Here is a 14,090-nt window from a genome sequence, read left to right as displayed (position 1 = left end):
TGCCAACCTCAAAAGGTATGATATCAAGCTTAATCCATCAAAGTGCACATTCGGAGTTCCTGGCGGAAAATTACTCGGTTTCCTCATTTCCAAACGAGGGATCGACGCTAACCCAGAGAAAGTTGGTGCTATACTCCGGATGAAACGCCATGTGCGTGTGCACTATGTCCAGAAGCTTACTGGTTGTTTGGCCACCTTGAGTCAATTCATTTCTCGCCTCGGTGAAAAGGCATTGCCTCTTTACCGACTGGTGAAGAAGTCTGATAAGTTTGAGTCGACTCCCGAAGTGGATGCAGCGTTTGTAGAGCTCAAAGCCCTGCTTTCCACCCAGCCAGTGCTTGCTGCCCCAATCAGCAAAGAGCCTTTACTGCTTTATATTGCAGCCACTGGACAAGTTGTCAGTACAGTACTCACGGTCGAGCGGGAAGAAGAAGGAAAAGCCTATAAAGTTCAGCGCCTAGTATATTATGTTTCTGAAGTTCTGACTCCATCAAAGCAAAGATATCCACATTATCAGAAGCTTGTTTATGGGATTTACATGACCACGAAGAAGGTTGCACACTATTTCTCTGACCACTCAATTACAGTCGTCAGCGACGCTCCATTATCAGAGATTCTGAACAACAGAGATGCAACTGGTCGAGTGGCAAAGTGGGCGATTGAACTCCTTCCCTTGGATATCAAGTTTGAGGCAAAGAAAGCTATCAAGTCCCAAACAATAGCAGATTTCCTCGCCGAGTGGATCGAACAGCAACTGCCGACTCAAGTCCACTCGGAGCACTGGACCATGTTCTTTGATGGTTCCAAGATGCTGAATGGTTCCGGCGCTGGGGTGGTACTGGTATCCCCCCGAGGAGACAAGCTCAGATATGTTCTCCAGATTCACTTTGATTCCTCCAATAACGAAGCTGAATATGAAGCACTCTTATATGGGTTACGTATGGCCATTTCACTCGGCGTCCATCGCCTCATGGTCTACGGCGACTCAGATTTGGTAGTCAATCAAGTGATGAAGGAGTGGGATGTTAGAAGCCCAGCTATGAATGGTTACTGTAATGCAGTGAGAAAGTTGGAAAAGAAGTTTGAGGGGTTAGAGCTCCATCATATACCCCGACTGAAAAATCAAGCAGCTGATGATTTGGCAAAGATAGGTTCCAAGAGGGAAGCCATTCCCAGCAATGTGTTTTTGGAACACATTCATACACCTTCAGTTCAAGAAGATCCTTTCACTGAAGAGCCCCTGCAGCCTAAGAGTGCCACAGATCCGACTGAAGTCAAAGTCCCAGCCGTGGTCGACTTAATCATGGAGGTTTTGGTCATCACTCCCGACTGGACAGTGCCATACATTGCGTATATCCTTAGGAGGGAACTCCCAGAGGATGAAGAGGAGGCTCGACAGATCGTCCATCGATCCAAAGCCTTTACTATGATAAGAGGACAGTTGTTCAGAGAAAGTGTAACTGGAGTCAGCCAGAAATGCATAACACCAGAAGAAGGTCGAGTGATCCTCAACGACATCCACTCGGGGACCTGTGGCCACCATGCATCCTCTCGGACCATTGTGGCCAAAGCATACTGAGCGGGATTTTATTGGTCACGAGCAAATGAAATGGCGAAAGATATAGTCGACAAATGTGAAGGCTGCCAGTTTTACTCCAACATGCCCCACAAGCCTGCATCAGCCCTGAAGACCATTCCACTCGTCTGGCCCTTTGCTGTTTGGGGATTAGATATGGTTGGACCCCTGAGGACTGGTAGGAGCGGCTTCACTCATGTGCTTGTAGCAGTTGACAAGTTTACCAAATGGATTGAAGCCAAGCCTATCAAGAATCTTGAAGCCAGTACTGCCGCCAGCTTCATTAGAGAGTTGACATTCAGATATGGGGTTCCCGCACAGCATCATCACTGACAACGGGTCGAACTTCGATTCTGATGAGTTCAGAGCCTTCTGTGCTTCCCAAGGCACTCGAGTCGACTATGCTTCAGTCGCCCACCCCCAGTCGAATGGACAAGCGGAAAGAGCAAATGGCTTGATTCTCAAAGGACTGAAACCCCGATTGATGCGTGATCTCAAGCATGCAGCAGGCGCCTGGGTCGATGAACTTCCATCAGTTCTTTGGGGATTGAGGACAACTCCCAATCGGTCGACTGGCCGAACTCCATTTTTCTTGGTCTATGGAGCTGAAGCTGTTCTACCGAGTGACTTGCTTCACAATGCACCCCGAGTCGAGCTTTTCTCTGAAGATGAAGCAGAACAGGCCCGGCAAGACGCAATTGATCTCCTAGAAGAGGAAAGAGAGATGGCCTTAATCTGGTCGACCATTTATCAGCAAGACTTCCGTCGATTCCACGCCAGAAACGTGAGAGGTCAAGCATTTCAAGAGGGAGACTTGGTTCTTCGAGTGGATCAGCAGAAATCACACAAGCTCGCCCCTGCTTGGGAAGGTCCCTTCATCGTCACCAGAGTGCTCCACAATGGGGCATACCACCTTTACAATGTCGAACATCAGAAAGACGAGCCATGGGCTTGGAATGCGGAGCTGCTCCGCCCCTTTTTATACTTAAGCGCTCATTCTATTGAGTTGTAATAAGAAATACCTTTGTAGTTTGTTTATTAGAGACAAGAGTTTTACAGTCTTCTAAAAATGATTGTCGCTGCTCTTACTTGTGTCTGAAATCCCCCAGTGGGTGACTTAGCCGCGAATCCGTTTCGCCTAAGTTTATAAAATCCTACCGAGTGGTGAGCAAGCCTCTCACTCGGGGGCTTAGCCGCGAATCCGTTTCGCCTAAGTTTATAAAATCCTACCGAGTGGTGAGCAAGCCTCTCACTCGGGGGCTTAGCCGCGAATCCGTTTCGCCTAAGTTTATAAAATCCTACCGAGTGGTCAGCAAGCCTCTCACTCGGGGGCTTAGCCGCGAATTCGTTTCGCCTAAGTTTATAAAATCCTACCGAGTGGTGAGCAAGCCTCTCACTCGGGGGCTTAGCCGCGAAAATCCGTTTAGCCTAAGTTTATAAAATCCTACCGAGTGGTGAGAAAGCCTCTCACTCGGGGGCTTAGCTGCAGTCCAGTACTCGCCTAAGTTTGAAAAATCCTACCGAGTGGTGAGCAAGCCTCTCACTCGGGGGCTTAGCTACAGTACAGTACTCGCCTAAGTTTGAAAAATCCTACCGAGTGGTGAGCAAGCCTCTCACTCGGGAACTTAGCTGCAGTCCAGAACTCGCCTAAGTTTTAAAAATCTACCGAGTGGTGAGCAACCCTCCCACTCGGGGGCTTAGCTGCAGTCAGTACTCGCCTAAGTTTGAAAAATCCTACCGAGTGGCGAGCAACCCTCCCACTCGGAGGCTTAGCTGCAGTCCAGTACTTGCCTAAGTTTAAAAACTCCTACCGAGTGGTGAGCAACCCTCCCACTCAGGAGGCTTAGCTGCAGTCCCGTACTCGCCTAAGTTTGAAACACATCCCTATCCGCAAGGACGGCGAGGTGCAGGTCGACTGCAACCTTCTCCTCGAAACTGCGCCACAAGTACAATGTACGCTCCATCCTTATCCGCAAGGACGGCGAGGTGCAGGTCGACTACAACCTTCTCCTCAGAGCTGCGCCACAAGTACAACGTACGCTCCATCCCTATCTATAAGGACGGCGAGGTGCAGGTCGACTACAACCTTCTCCCCAGAGCTACGCCACAAGTACAACGTACGCTCTATCCTTATCCACAAGGACAGCGTGGTGCAGGTCGACTGCAACCTTCTCCTCGGAGCTGCGCCATAAGTACAATAGCTGCATCTCAAGTACAAAGATTATTCCGAGTGAAGAGCAAATTCCACTTGAAGGAAAACACAAGCATATTCAGAGATAAACCAAGTTCAGATAAATCCTAAAGTTCCGGACGACGGATCAAAAGTATTCGGGCATCAAGCCCGAAGAAGTTTAACGATTACACAATCACTCGGCATTCCGAGGCAAATAAAGGTGGAGCATAATGTTTCTCGGTCACGCGGAAGGAGAAGGACTGGCTGGGTCGCAGAAACTGTCAAGGTCTATGCTGTCTGCAATGCGAGTGGCGGCGTCAAGGAAAGTGTCCATGAAGGACTGGAAAGTGTGCCTCTTTGTGTTAGCAACCTTGAGCTCCGCCAGCTTGTCTTCTTTGACGTCTTTGCAGTGCACTCGGACCAGGGACAACGCGACATCAGCGCCACAACGAGCAGATGACTTCTTCCATTCTTGCACTCGGTCAGGTATTTGATTCAGTCGAGCCATCAGAGACTCGGGGACTTGAGACAGTTCCGCCTGAGGCCAGAGTTCAGTGTCAACCTGAGTCATCGCTACCTTCAGGCGGGCAAGATAAGCAACCGCGTTGTCCATGCGAGATTCCAACCGCAGCACATTCATCGCAACATCATCCTTGACTGGACAATTTATGGGATGGAGACCCGTCTCGACCCGCCCAGTTTCCGCTTCAAAGTCTTGGCAAAGCTCTGCACAGTTGAGTAAATGGTGAGTCGATGATATAATCAGGCCTGACAGTCGATCGTAATAAGTCAGTCAATCATCAGTACCTTCAAGTTTTAAGACCAGCTTTGCAGCAAGCTGGCCCAGATAAGACATCAACTCGCCCTTCTTGGCCTTGAGGCTCCCAAGCTCGGTAGTCAGCTTGTCCTTGTCTTTCTTCAGTCGCTCGACCTCCCGATTGGCGTCAGAAATAGCAGTCTTCAGTTTGGAGTTCTCTTCTTCTAACTTGCCGACTGAAGCAAGCTTCTTGTCAGCAAGCGCCGTTTTCTCTCGCGCTTCCTTCTGTGCAGCAGCAAGATCCAGGTCCTTCTTCTCCAAAGCCTGCTTCATTTTCTCTAAAGAAATAACATTCTTCAGACGGGCTTGGAGTTGACGGTTTTCACTACATACATCTGCTCGAGTGGAGTCACTCAGTTCAAAAAATGGAAAGGAAAAGTGCCAGCAGTGAGATAGACAGTTGACGATTGGTTACCTCCCATGGCAGCTACTTCATCACGAGCAGTCTTGAGATTCTACCCGACTCGAACAATCCATATCCATATCAGTCGATATCCATATCAGTCGCGGCCGAGGCCGGGCTGTAAAGGTTCATCATCCACTCGGTCAGTACAAGAGAATCGGTCGAAACAAGAAAATACGGGAAGAACATTTACTCAGAAGCAACAGGAACGTCCATCTTGATTCTAGGCAAGGTCTTCCGAGCCTTCGAAGGATTGATCTTGGGCTGCTTGGTGACCTTCTCAGCCAATTCTGGAGTCGAAGACTGAGCGCGCTTTTGAGATGGAGCGCTCGAGGCCACAGCCTTGCCGCGCCTGCCCGCGGGATCATGGTGCTGCTTGGATCGACGTTCGGAACGAGGTGGTGAGTCGGCTACCTCCTCATCGTTCGACTCATCGCTCTCATCTTCATCATCGTCGGCTGGTGACTCCCACTCGCCGCTCTCCTCCGTGCTGTCCTCGCCCTCATGGTCCTGCTCCAGAGCTTGTTCGCCATTGGGCATTGAGTACATCTCTGTGTAAATCTACAAAACAAGGAGCCGAGTGGAGATCAGTCGGATCAACAAACAGTCAGAAAACACATCCAAATTCAATCAGTGGTAGTGGCCAAACCTTGTCTGGCTAGTTGCTGTCGCTGTAAGGGTTGACTCTCCTGGCGCCCCTGGGGTTGTCCTTGTTCCCGGTGATGTCCCTCAGCCACTGGGCCACTGTTTTGGCCGCCACCTCCTCCGGATGAACCCGAGAGGTGTCGCCAACCCCGGAGTACATCCACATGGAGTGGTCACGAGCTTGGAGTGGTTGAATGCGCCGAGTGAGGAACACCTCCAGCAGATCCATGCTGGTGACACCTTGGTTGATCAGTTGAACTACTCTCTCGACCAGCATGCCCGTCTCCGCCTTCTCCGCAGCGGTCACTTTCAACGAAGATGGAGTCTGAACACGATCAAAAGAGAAAGGGGGAAGTCCAGTCGACTGGCCTGGGGTCATGATATCCTGGTAGTAGAACCAGGTCGACTGCCAGCCCCTGACCGACTCAGGAAGAGTCATCGAAGGGAAGGAACTCCTCTTCCTCTTCTGGATACCCAGACCCCCACACATCTGGATAAAATGGGTTTTCTCGTCGTTCGAGTTCGCTTTCTTCACTGTTTGGGAGCGGATGGTGAAAATGTGCTTGAAAAGACCCCAGTGCGGTCGACACCCCAGGAAATTCTCGCACATGGATACGAATGCAGCAAGGTATGTGATGGTGTTGGGAGTAAAATGATGGAGTTGAGCCCCGAAGAAATTCAAGAAAACTCGAAAGAAGGGGTGTGGAGGAAGCGAGAAGCCGCGGTCGACATGAGTGGCGAGCAGAACACACTCACCCGGTCGCGGCTGCGGCTCCGTTTCCCCCTCCGGCAGCTGCACAGACTCATGGACGATCAGCCCTAACTCGGCCATTTCGTCCAAGTCTTCCTGCCAAAGTGAGGATCGGATCCAATCTCCCTGGATCCAACCCGACGGCAGCCCCGAGCGCGATGAAGATCCCCGATTCGCCTTCTTGCTTTTCGCCGCCCCCGTCACCTTCTTCGCGCGTTCCAGCGCCGCCGTTTTCTCCTTCCCCATGGAGGCGGAGCAGCGGCGTCGAGAGTGGAGAAGCTGAATGAGGTGAAGGAGCAAGAGGAAGAAGAAGGAGAATGGGCACGCACAGTGCAGACGCCTCGACCTCGCCGCTTTTAAAGGCCTACTTCCGAGTGGCTGACGCACGGGCCCGGGCGATCCTGTCAAATCCCTTAACAGTCGCACACGGGATACGTGGCGAAAAAGGTGGCACGGAAATCGAAACGTCCTATTTATCTACTCCGCTTACCACGGCGCGCTCCACCTGGAGCGCTTCCACCAAAATTTCGAATCCCGTGAAATCCGGGATCCTCTACAACCGATCATGCCAAAGATTCCATGTCAAGGATAACACTCGACGGGTGACCTTATAAAAACCAGTCGGCAATTTCTGAATCGACCAAGGCGACTTAAACGAAGCCGAAGTTCCAACAACTGGCCTCCATTTGGAGATGAAAGCAAGAGTCAAAGCAAGGTCAACTTCAACCTTCTTTTCACTCGGACCTCAATCCATTCGGGGGCTAATGATGAGGACATAGACCTGGGGTAGGGTAATAGGCCTGACCTATACGTCCTACCTAAGGTCCTTGTCCTAGAATCAAAGAAGTTCAAGAGTAAATAGAGGGGGCCCAACAAAGGTGTCGAGTGCAATCCACTCGACCTACCATTCGCTCGGAGACCCCTCCTTGTTTAGGTCACTCGACCAATAAACCATCGACGTGCAGAAGACCTAAAGCCACTCCGCGCAGCAACGGTCGAGCGTTTACTCATATACTTAATGATCATTTATAGCACTTTATTATGGACGTTACCTGTAACGCTCTCTCTTTATGTACATTGAACCCTGTGTAATGGAGGGGAGCTGGGGTCCTGGCGCACTCTATATAAGCCACCCCCCTCCTCTAGGACAAGGGTTCGCACCCCTGTAAACACGCACATACGTAATCCAGTCAACCGCCTCCGGGCTCCGAGACGTAGGGCTGTTACTTCTTCCGAGAAGGGCCTGAACTCGTAAAACTCGTGTGTACAACTTCACCATAGCTAGGATCTTGCCTCTCCATACTTACCCCCCTATTCTACTGTCATTCTTAGTACCATGACAAACACCCCGCGCCCCCCTCCACACACACACACACACACCCCAAAACCTCCTCGGGCATGCGCGCGCGCACACACACACACACACATCCTCCCTCGCTCAAAACCCTAGCAAAGTCCCCGCCGCCGCAAGGCCAAGGCTTCCATTGTCAACATCTGCCAGTTTGCCCGTGTAGCTTACCCACCGATCTCCATACCCAGGCCGCCCTGAGTTTCTTAGATGACACCTGCCAAACGCCCCCTTTCCCACAAATCCCCATCCCCATCCCCCACTGCAGAGCGTCGCAGCCTAAGCCCGACTACGCTTCCCGTGGTGCTCGAGGTGTATAGCGGTCTCTTTGCCCGACGTCGCCGAGGAAGCTGACAACCATTACTGGCGGTAGGCACTCAAGCAGCGGGCTAGAGTATGTGGCATGTCTCATCCGCCGGCTACGACATCGAGGTCATCCACAGCGACTCCTTGAGGCGGGCTGTGTCACAGGTTAAGTGGCCCACCCCCAACCCCTCGGGTTCAACCGCTGTCGATCTCATCCATGGCCCCGCCGCTGATCTCCTCTGGCTCGCTGTCAACAATTTGCGATTCTACATCGCCATCGAGCCCCTTTTGTCATTTCTGAAGGACATGTTCTGCGACGCTGGCTTGGGATCCACAGCTTCCAAGTCAGACCTCATCGACGGTGACCACGAGGAGGGCACCCTCTCCGGCTCTTCCAAGGGGAAAGAGTCCATCTGCTCTTCCAAGGGGAAAGCGCCTGTCTGCGACATCAGGGAGGGCACCCTACAGCCGTGCTCTTCCAAGGGGGAGGAGCCCATCTGCGACAACATGGAGCGCATCCAGGGTCCGTGCTCTTCCCACGGGAACGAGCCCATCTGTGACAAGTGAGGAAACCCATGATTTGTTTATTTCAGTTGTTCACAATGTGATGCTCTATATGTGCAATTATTTACTTTGCAGTACATTTCATCAATCCAGTTTTAAACATACCGATAGGAATGCATATATTTGCTTGCTGTTAAGCCTGTTATAGCTAGCATATGCCTCTTTTAAAGTTTTTTGATTGTTCAGTTGTCTGTAGTTAGCATATGTTCAGTTTCAAATGCTATCTTTGGTTGTTCGTAGTATGCCTTGTTTATTCCAGTTATTCACAACGTGATGTTCTATATGTGCAAGTATGAACTATGCAGTTCAATTTCATCAGTACCGGTTTCAATAATACCACTATGAATGGCTACATTTGGTTGCTGCATCTTGTAGTTAACACGCCTTTCCATTTTTATTTAACCATAACCAGTGTACTTAGACCGGCACAATACCAGTTTGAATGACCATGTTTGCTTGTTGTTAAATGTTAGGCCTGTTGCAGCTAGCACACCTTTCCACTTGTTTTTCTTTACTAACATGCTTAAACCTGCACACTGAAGCTATCTTTTGAAGATTATTTTGTCTGCCATGTGTAATTTTGGTTGATGTTTAGTCTGTTGTGCTTAACATGCTTCTTGATGTACCTACACAGGACAATTTTGGGAACGACTGCTGTTTTCCATCGAGGTTAGTTTCATCCCATGGCTTATATCTGCTCACTGTTCAGGATATCCGTAGCTGGTACCATATAGGCCGGCGGCTGATAAGGGACTAATCGGTGAATCAGACTTTTAACTGAATATATCTGCAACCCATTTTTCCTTAGGTTAACTAGGGCCATATGTAATATATCTGAGGCTACATAGCAACATGCACTGTACTTAATGTCTAAATATGCAATCCTAGGCTACATAGCAACAAGGAAGAGTGTTACATTAATGTTCTAATGATGTCTAGATATACGTAGAAGAGCAGCAGCAGCAACAGCAACAACACAACCCTGTTTTGATACTCAACTTAGCTAGAGGTTAGAGTTAGTTTCTAGCTCATTACTAACCCTGAACTAACTCCATCCAAAGAGTTGTTTGGATGGCAGGGTTAGATTGACAATAAATGCACTAGGAGAACTAGCTCCAATTAGCACCTCTTGGGTTGGATACTAGTTTTTTTGGGTGGGTTATAGATGCAACTAGCTCAAACTAGCCCTCATGTTTAGATATACTTTAGGGCTATTTGAGCTCGGACTAGCTCAAACTAACTGTAACCCGTGGACACAGTAGCTGATAATTTTTAAGAATGAACTAAACTCCTTCTGGCCCATAATATAAGATGTTAATTCATCTAATATGTGAGTATATTGGATGTTATAAGATACTCCCTCCGTTCCTAATTGTCTTTTCAGAGATTTCAAATGGACTACCACATACGGATGTATATAGACATATTATAAAAGAGTGTTGTACTACATCATTGTGCAATTGATGTTTAGCTTCTAATATTAACTTGCTGCTTTTAGGTTCATATGTCATTGGTAAAGATCCGCGTTTCGACCCTTTCTGCGTATGGGGCAACGAGATATCAATGAACCAGCATCAAGTGAGGAAGCTGATAAAGATTGTTAGTAAAATGGGTCCAAAGATGGCAATTAAACTATTTGTTTACACTTTATCCAAGACAACAACGAACTGCAGGATGGTAAGTAAGAACTCTGCAGCCTTCTTTGTACTGCCCATAATGAGTTGTGTTAGATGACAATGTCTGAAATCTTATTCCTTTGCAATGGTTGCCAAAGCAGTTTACTCAAGATTACCTCTCAAACTACATGATTGCTGGGCATGCAAAGGTTAAAGTATTTCTACCAGAACACGGTGATTATCTAGATGTTTTCATGAAGACCGTGAAGGATGGGTGGTTGGCCATCACAAGGGGTTGGACTATAGTCGTGCGTGCCTTCTGCATGGAGGAGGGCACAATATGGGCATTCCGCTTCACCTTGTTCAGCAACCAGAGTATATTTCGCCTCTTTCTTTACCGTCTTTAATAGTACAAGTATACAACTGTGGTTCATCATTCTTTATTTGGTTCTTATGTAATTCTTGAACATATGTACCTATGAATCGAATAATGCATTGGTTGTTTGAACCTGATGGATATGAATAAAGCTGTAGCATACCTTCAAATTCAAATCCAAATCCGGTACAATTTGGAAAAGCAACAATTAAATTACGGTGAAATTACGCTCTCCAGGTTGTTACGGCACACACGGTTGGTAAAACACATACGTTTGCGATATGCACCATAATCCGAGACGGTTCACAGAGAGGAAACGTGTGCAAGCATGCACACAGTTGCCGTTTGCAAAGCATGTGTGATGTCAGACAATATCACAAACGGTGCGGGCAAACTAAACGTTCGTGTTAGTTGCCTTATCGTACACGATTCGCAACCATGATCTGTTTCTGATGAAGTATGCATCGTAAATGTTGCACCATAGAATAGCGTGTGCGATAATTGTCGTGTACAACGATGTTACGACGGTCCAACGTTTCGTAATCCTGTCCGACACTCGTATGACGATTAGCTAATCTTCTTAACGGTGAACCGTTTGTGATGGGCCGCACATCATACACGTTCTATAATAGTGAACCGTTTGTGATGGGCCGCGCATCATAAACGTAGCACCACATAATACCGACTGCGATGGCAATGCGAGTAGAAACGAGTAGGAGTACTGTAGGGGCCCTATCCCCGACGGTTTCTGGGTCGTGTGGGAAGGACCCCCCTATCGCCCACACTCACTTAGCGACGGTTCCAAATGCCGTCGCGGAAAGGGGTTTTAAACCGTTTGTTTAGGACCGACGCGCACCAGTGTACACATGCTACGAGATACACAGGCGGATCGTTGACATGAGGAAGTGCCTCGTTACCCAAATCGATGAGACCGGATCGAGCCACAAGCAGAGCAAGCGTCACAAGAAGTAGATGATGATCAGATGATCATTTATGCTAGTTAATCATGCATGTAATATATAATTTACTTTATTGGTGTGTGGAAATGTCATGTGTGTAGTAGCCACCTATGTAATTATGCATGTAATAGTTTACTTTGGTGTGTGCAAATGCCATGGTTGTAGTAGCCAGCTATGTAAGTGGATGTTTAATTTGGTTATGCAAGCATGTCCTTATAAGTGTGTGTGTGTGTGTGTGTGTATGTTGTTGTTCTGTATGCAATCCCATCGCACAACACACACGTCTTGTTAAGTTGAACCGTTTCTGTTCTCTTATGTCAACGCAAACAGTTCATTCGAGTGAAACGCATGCCGTATATCGCACACACCTTCATCTGGCTGACCGTTTCTTTTGTGTTGCCTAATCACAAACAGTTCATCCGAGTGAACCGTATGCTGTACATCGCACACAACTTCATCTGGATGCATGTTTCTTTTGTTCCTCCTCATCAAAAACGGTTAATTTAACTAAACCGTATGCCCTGAATCACACACGCAACTAAAATCTGAACCGTGTTTGATGCATCCTCCATCACAAACGTTTTGCACCTTTTTTGACGGTTTTTACACCACCGTTTGCGATTATGGCATCGCACACAGTTTCGTCGAAGGGTCTCTGATCATGGTGTCGCGTTAGCAGCATCCTGCAGTAGTGCATGAACAAAGTCCTCTGGCTGAAGCTTAGCATTGTGTATGGCAGAAACAACATGGTTGCAGCAGATTATGCCCTCCTTGCTGGTGTAGCAGCAGAGGATACCCTCTTTGGTGGTGCAGCACTTGCAGTGGCAGAGGTTGCAGTCCTTGCTGGTGTTGGTGTGGCACTAGCAGTAGCAGAGGTTGCAGTCCTTGCTGGTGCTGGTGTAGCACTAGCATCAGGTGGGTAAGAGCTGGTGCTTGGTTGCAAAGTAATTGAAGATTAGTAAGCTGGTTATGAACAAAACAAAGAACATGTATCAAGAAAATTAAGACTATTATTAGCATGTTAGTTACCCGATGCTTGTTCTTTCTCATGGCCAGTGCAAGCTTTAAAGCATCATGGCAACTGGTGTATCTATGGGCCACCTTGTTGCAATTAGAGCAAGTAATTTGAGGCCATCATTGAAGTGTCTTTAAGAGTTGGCTTCTCATATTGCCCCTTTATCCTCTTAGTTTGTGCTCTACCCTTGTGTTCTTTGAAAATTGGAGGCTCAACGTCCACACTATCTGTCCTGGGCCACATGTCAGGGTCAGGTACATGATATATTATGGGACTATAAGCTGCCTTGTAGTTTAGAAAAAATCATGAACAAAGTCCTCTGGCTGAAGCTTAGCATTGTGTATGGCAGAAACAACATGGTTGCAAGGCGCAACTGTCATATCCCACTTCCTATAGCCACAAGTCCTATGTTTCAGGTTAAGTGCATAAGTTCTCTCTCCACTTGTCACTTGGTAAATATGTGGGCCAGACATCAAAGATTGGCAGTTCCTAGACCACTTCTTTGCTTCCTCCAATTTCTCACCATATGTTGGACAAATCTCTCATATGACAGTGTCAGTTTTGGTTCTATTTGCATCAAAATTGACCTTTAACTTAGTTCTTTTTCCATTAACTATGGTCCTTGTTGGCTTAGCCCTGACATCTAGAGCCTACTTGTTGAAAACCTCACTTAATTTGTTGACAACTAAGTTTGTTTTGTAGTTCAAATCCATGGCATGTCTAGCCCAAGTGTGTTTAGGTATTTTACTAAGCCATGGCCAAGCTGCCTCACTCTCACTCTTTAACTCTTCCATTGCAACTTGAAAACCATGCTCAGTATATGAGTAAATACCTGCATCCATGTATTTTTTTTAAATTCTGGTCCTCTAAACCCAACATTTTGAAAGTTCTGGTAAATACGTCTAAGGAAAAATCCTTGCGGGCAATTAGGGCAGACTTTGTTTATGACATTTTAGAAGGCCCTGTATGAAATTAAATACAACTAATTAATTGTGATTTAATAACTACAACTAAATGAAAGTAACTAGCAGAAAGTAAAATAACCACAAGGGAAATCTATTACCTTCTCCCTGTCAGAAATGATTGTGTAGTAACCAAACTTCCTTGATTGTGCACAAATTGCTACCCTCAACTGATATAGGAACCATGTCTAGGAACCAGTGGCCTCCTTGTCAACAATTCCAAAAGCAATGGGAAATGTATTATGGTTCCTATCTCTTTCAATACCAGCAACATTACAAATTTGTTGACCAGTAGTGAGCTTTATGAAGCACCCATCCACACCTATAATAAGTTAATGAAAGCATAAATAATAAGTAGATGAAAGCACATACTGGTTATACAAACAACAATATAGGGGGATTACCTATGAATGGTTTTGCAGCCACTAAGAAACCCTTCTTTGCATCCATTTAGGCAGATGAACAACCCATGAAACCTAGGGTTCTTGCTTTGATGCTCCTTCGGATATTTTGTTGTAACTATACATCTAGAACCTGTATTAGTATCTAGCACAACCTGCAAGTAATCCCTAATCCTGG

Source organism: Aegilops tauschii, chromosome 6, assembly GCF_002575655.3.
Source record: "Aegilops tauschii subsp. strangulata cultivar AL8/78 chromosome 6, Aet v6.0, whole genome shotgun sequence".
NCBI lineage: Eukaryota > Viridiplantae > Streptophyta > Magnoliopsida > Poales > Poaceae > Aegilops > Aegilops tauschii.
The sequence above is the reverse complement of the archived record's forward strand: the minus strand, read 5'-3'. Positions refer to the sequence as shown.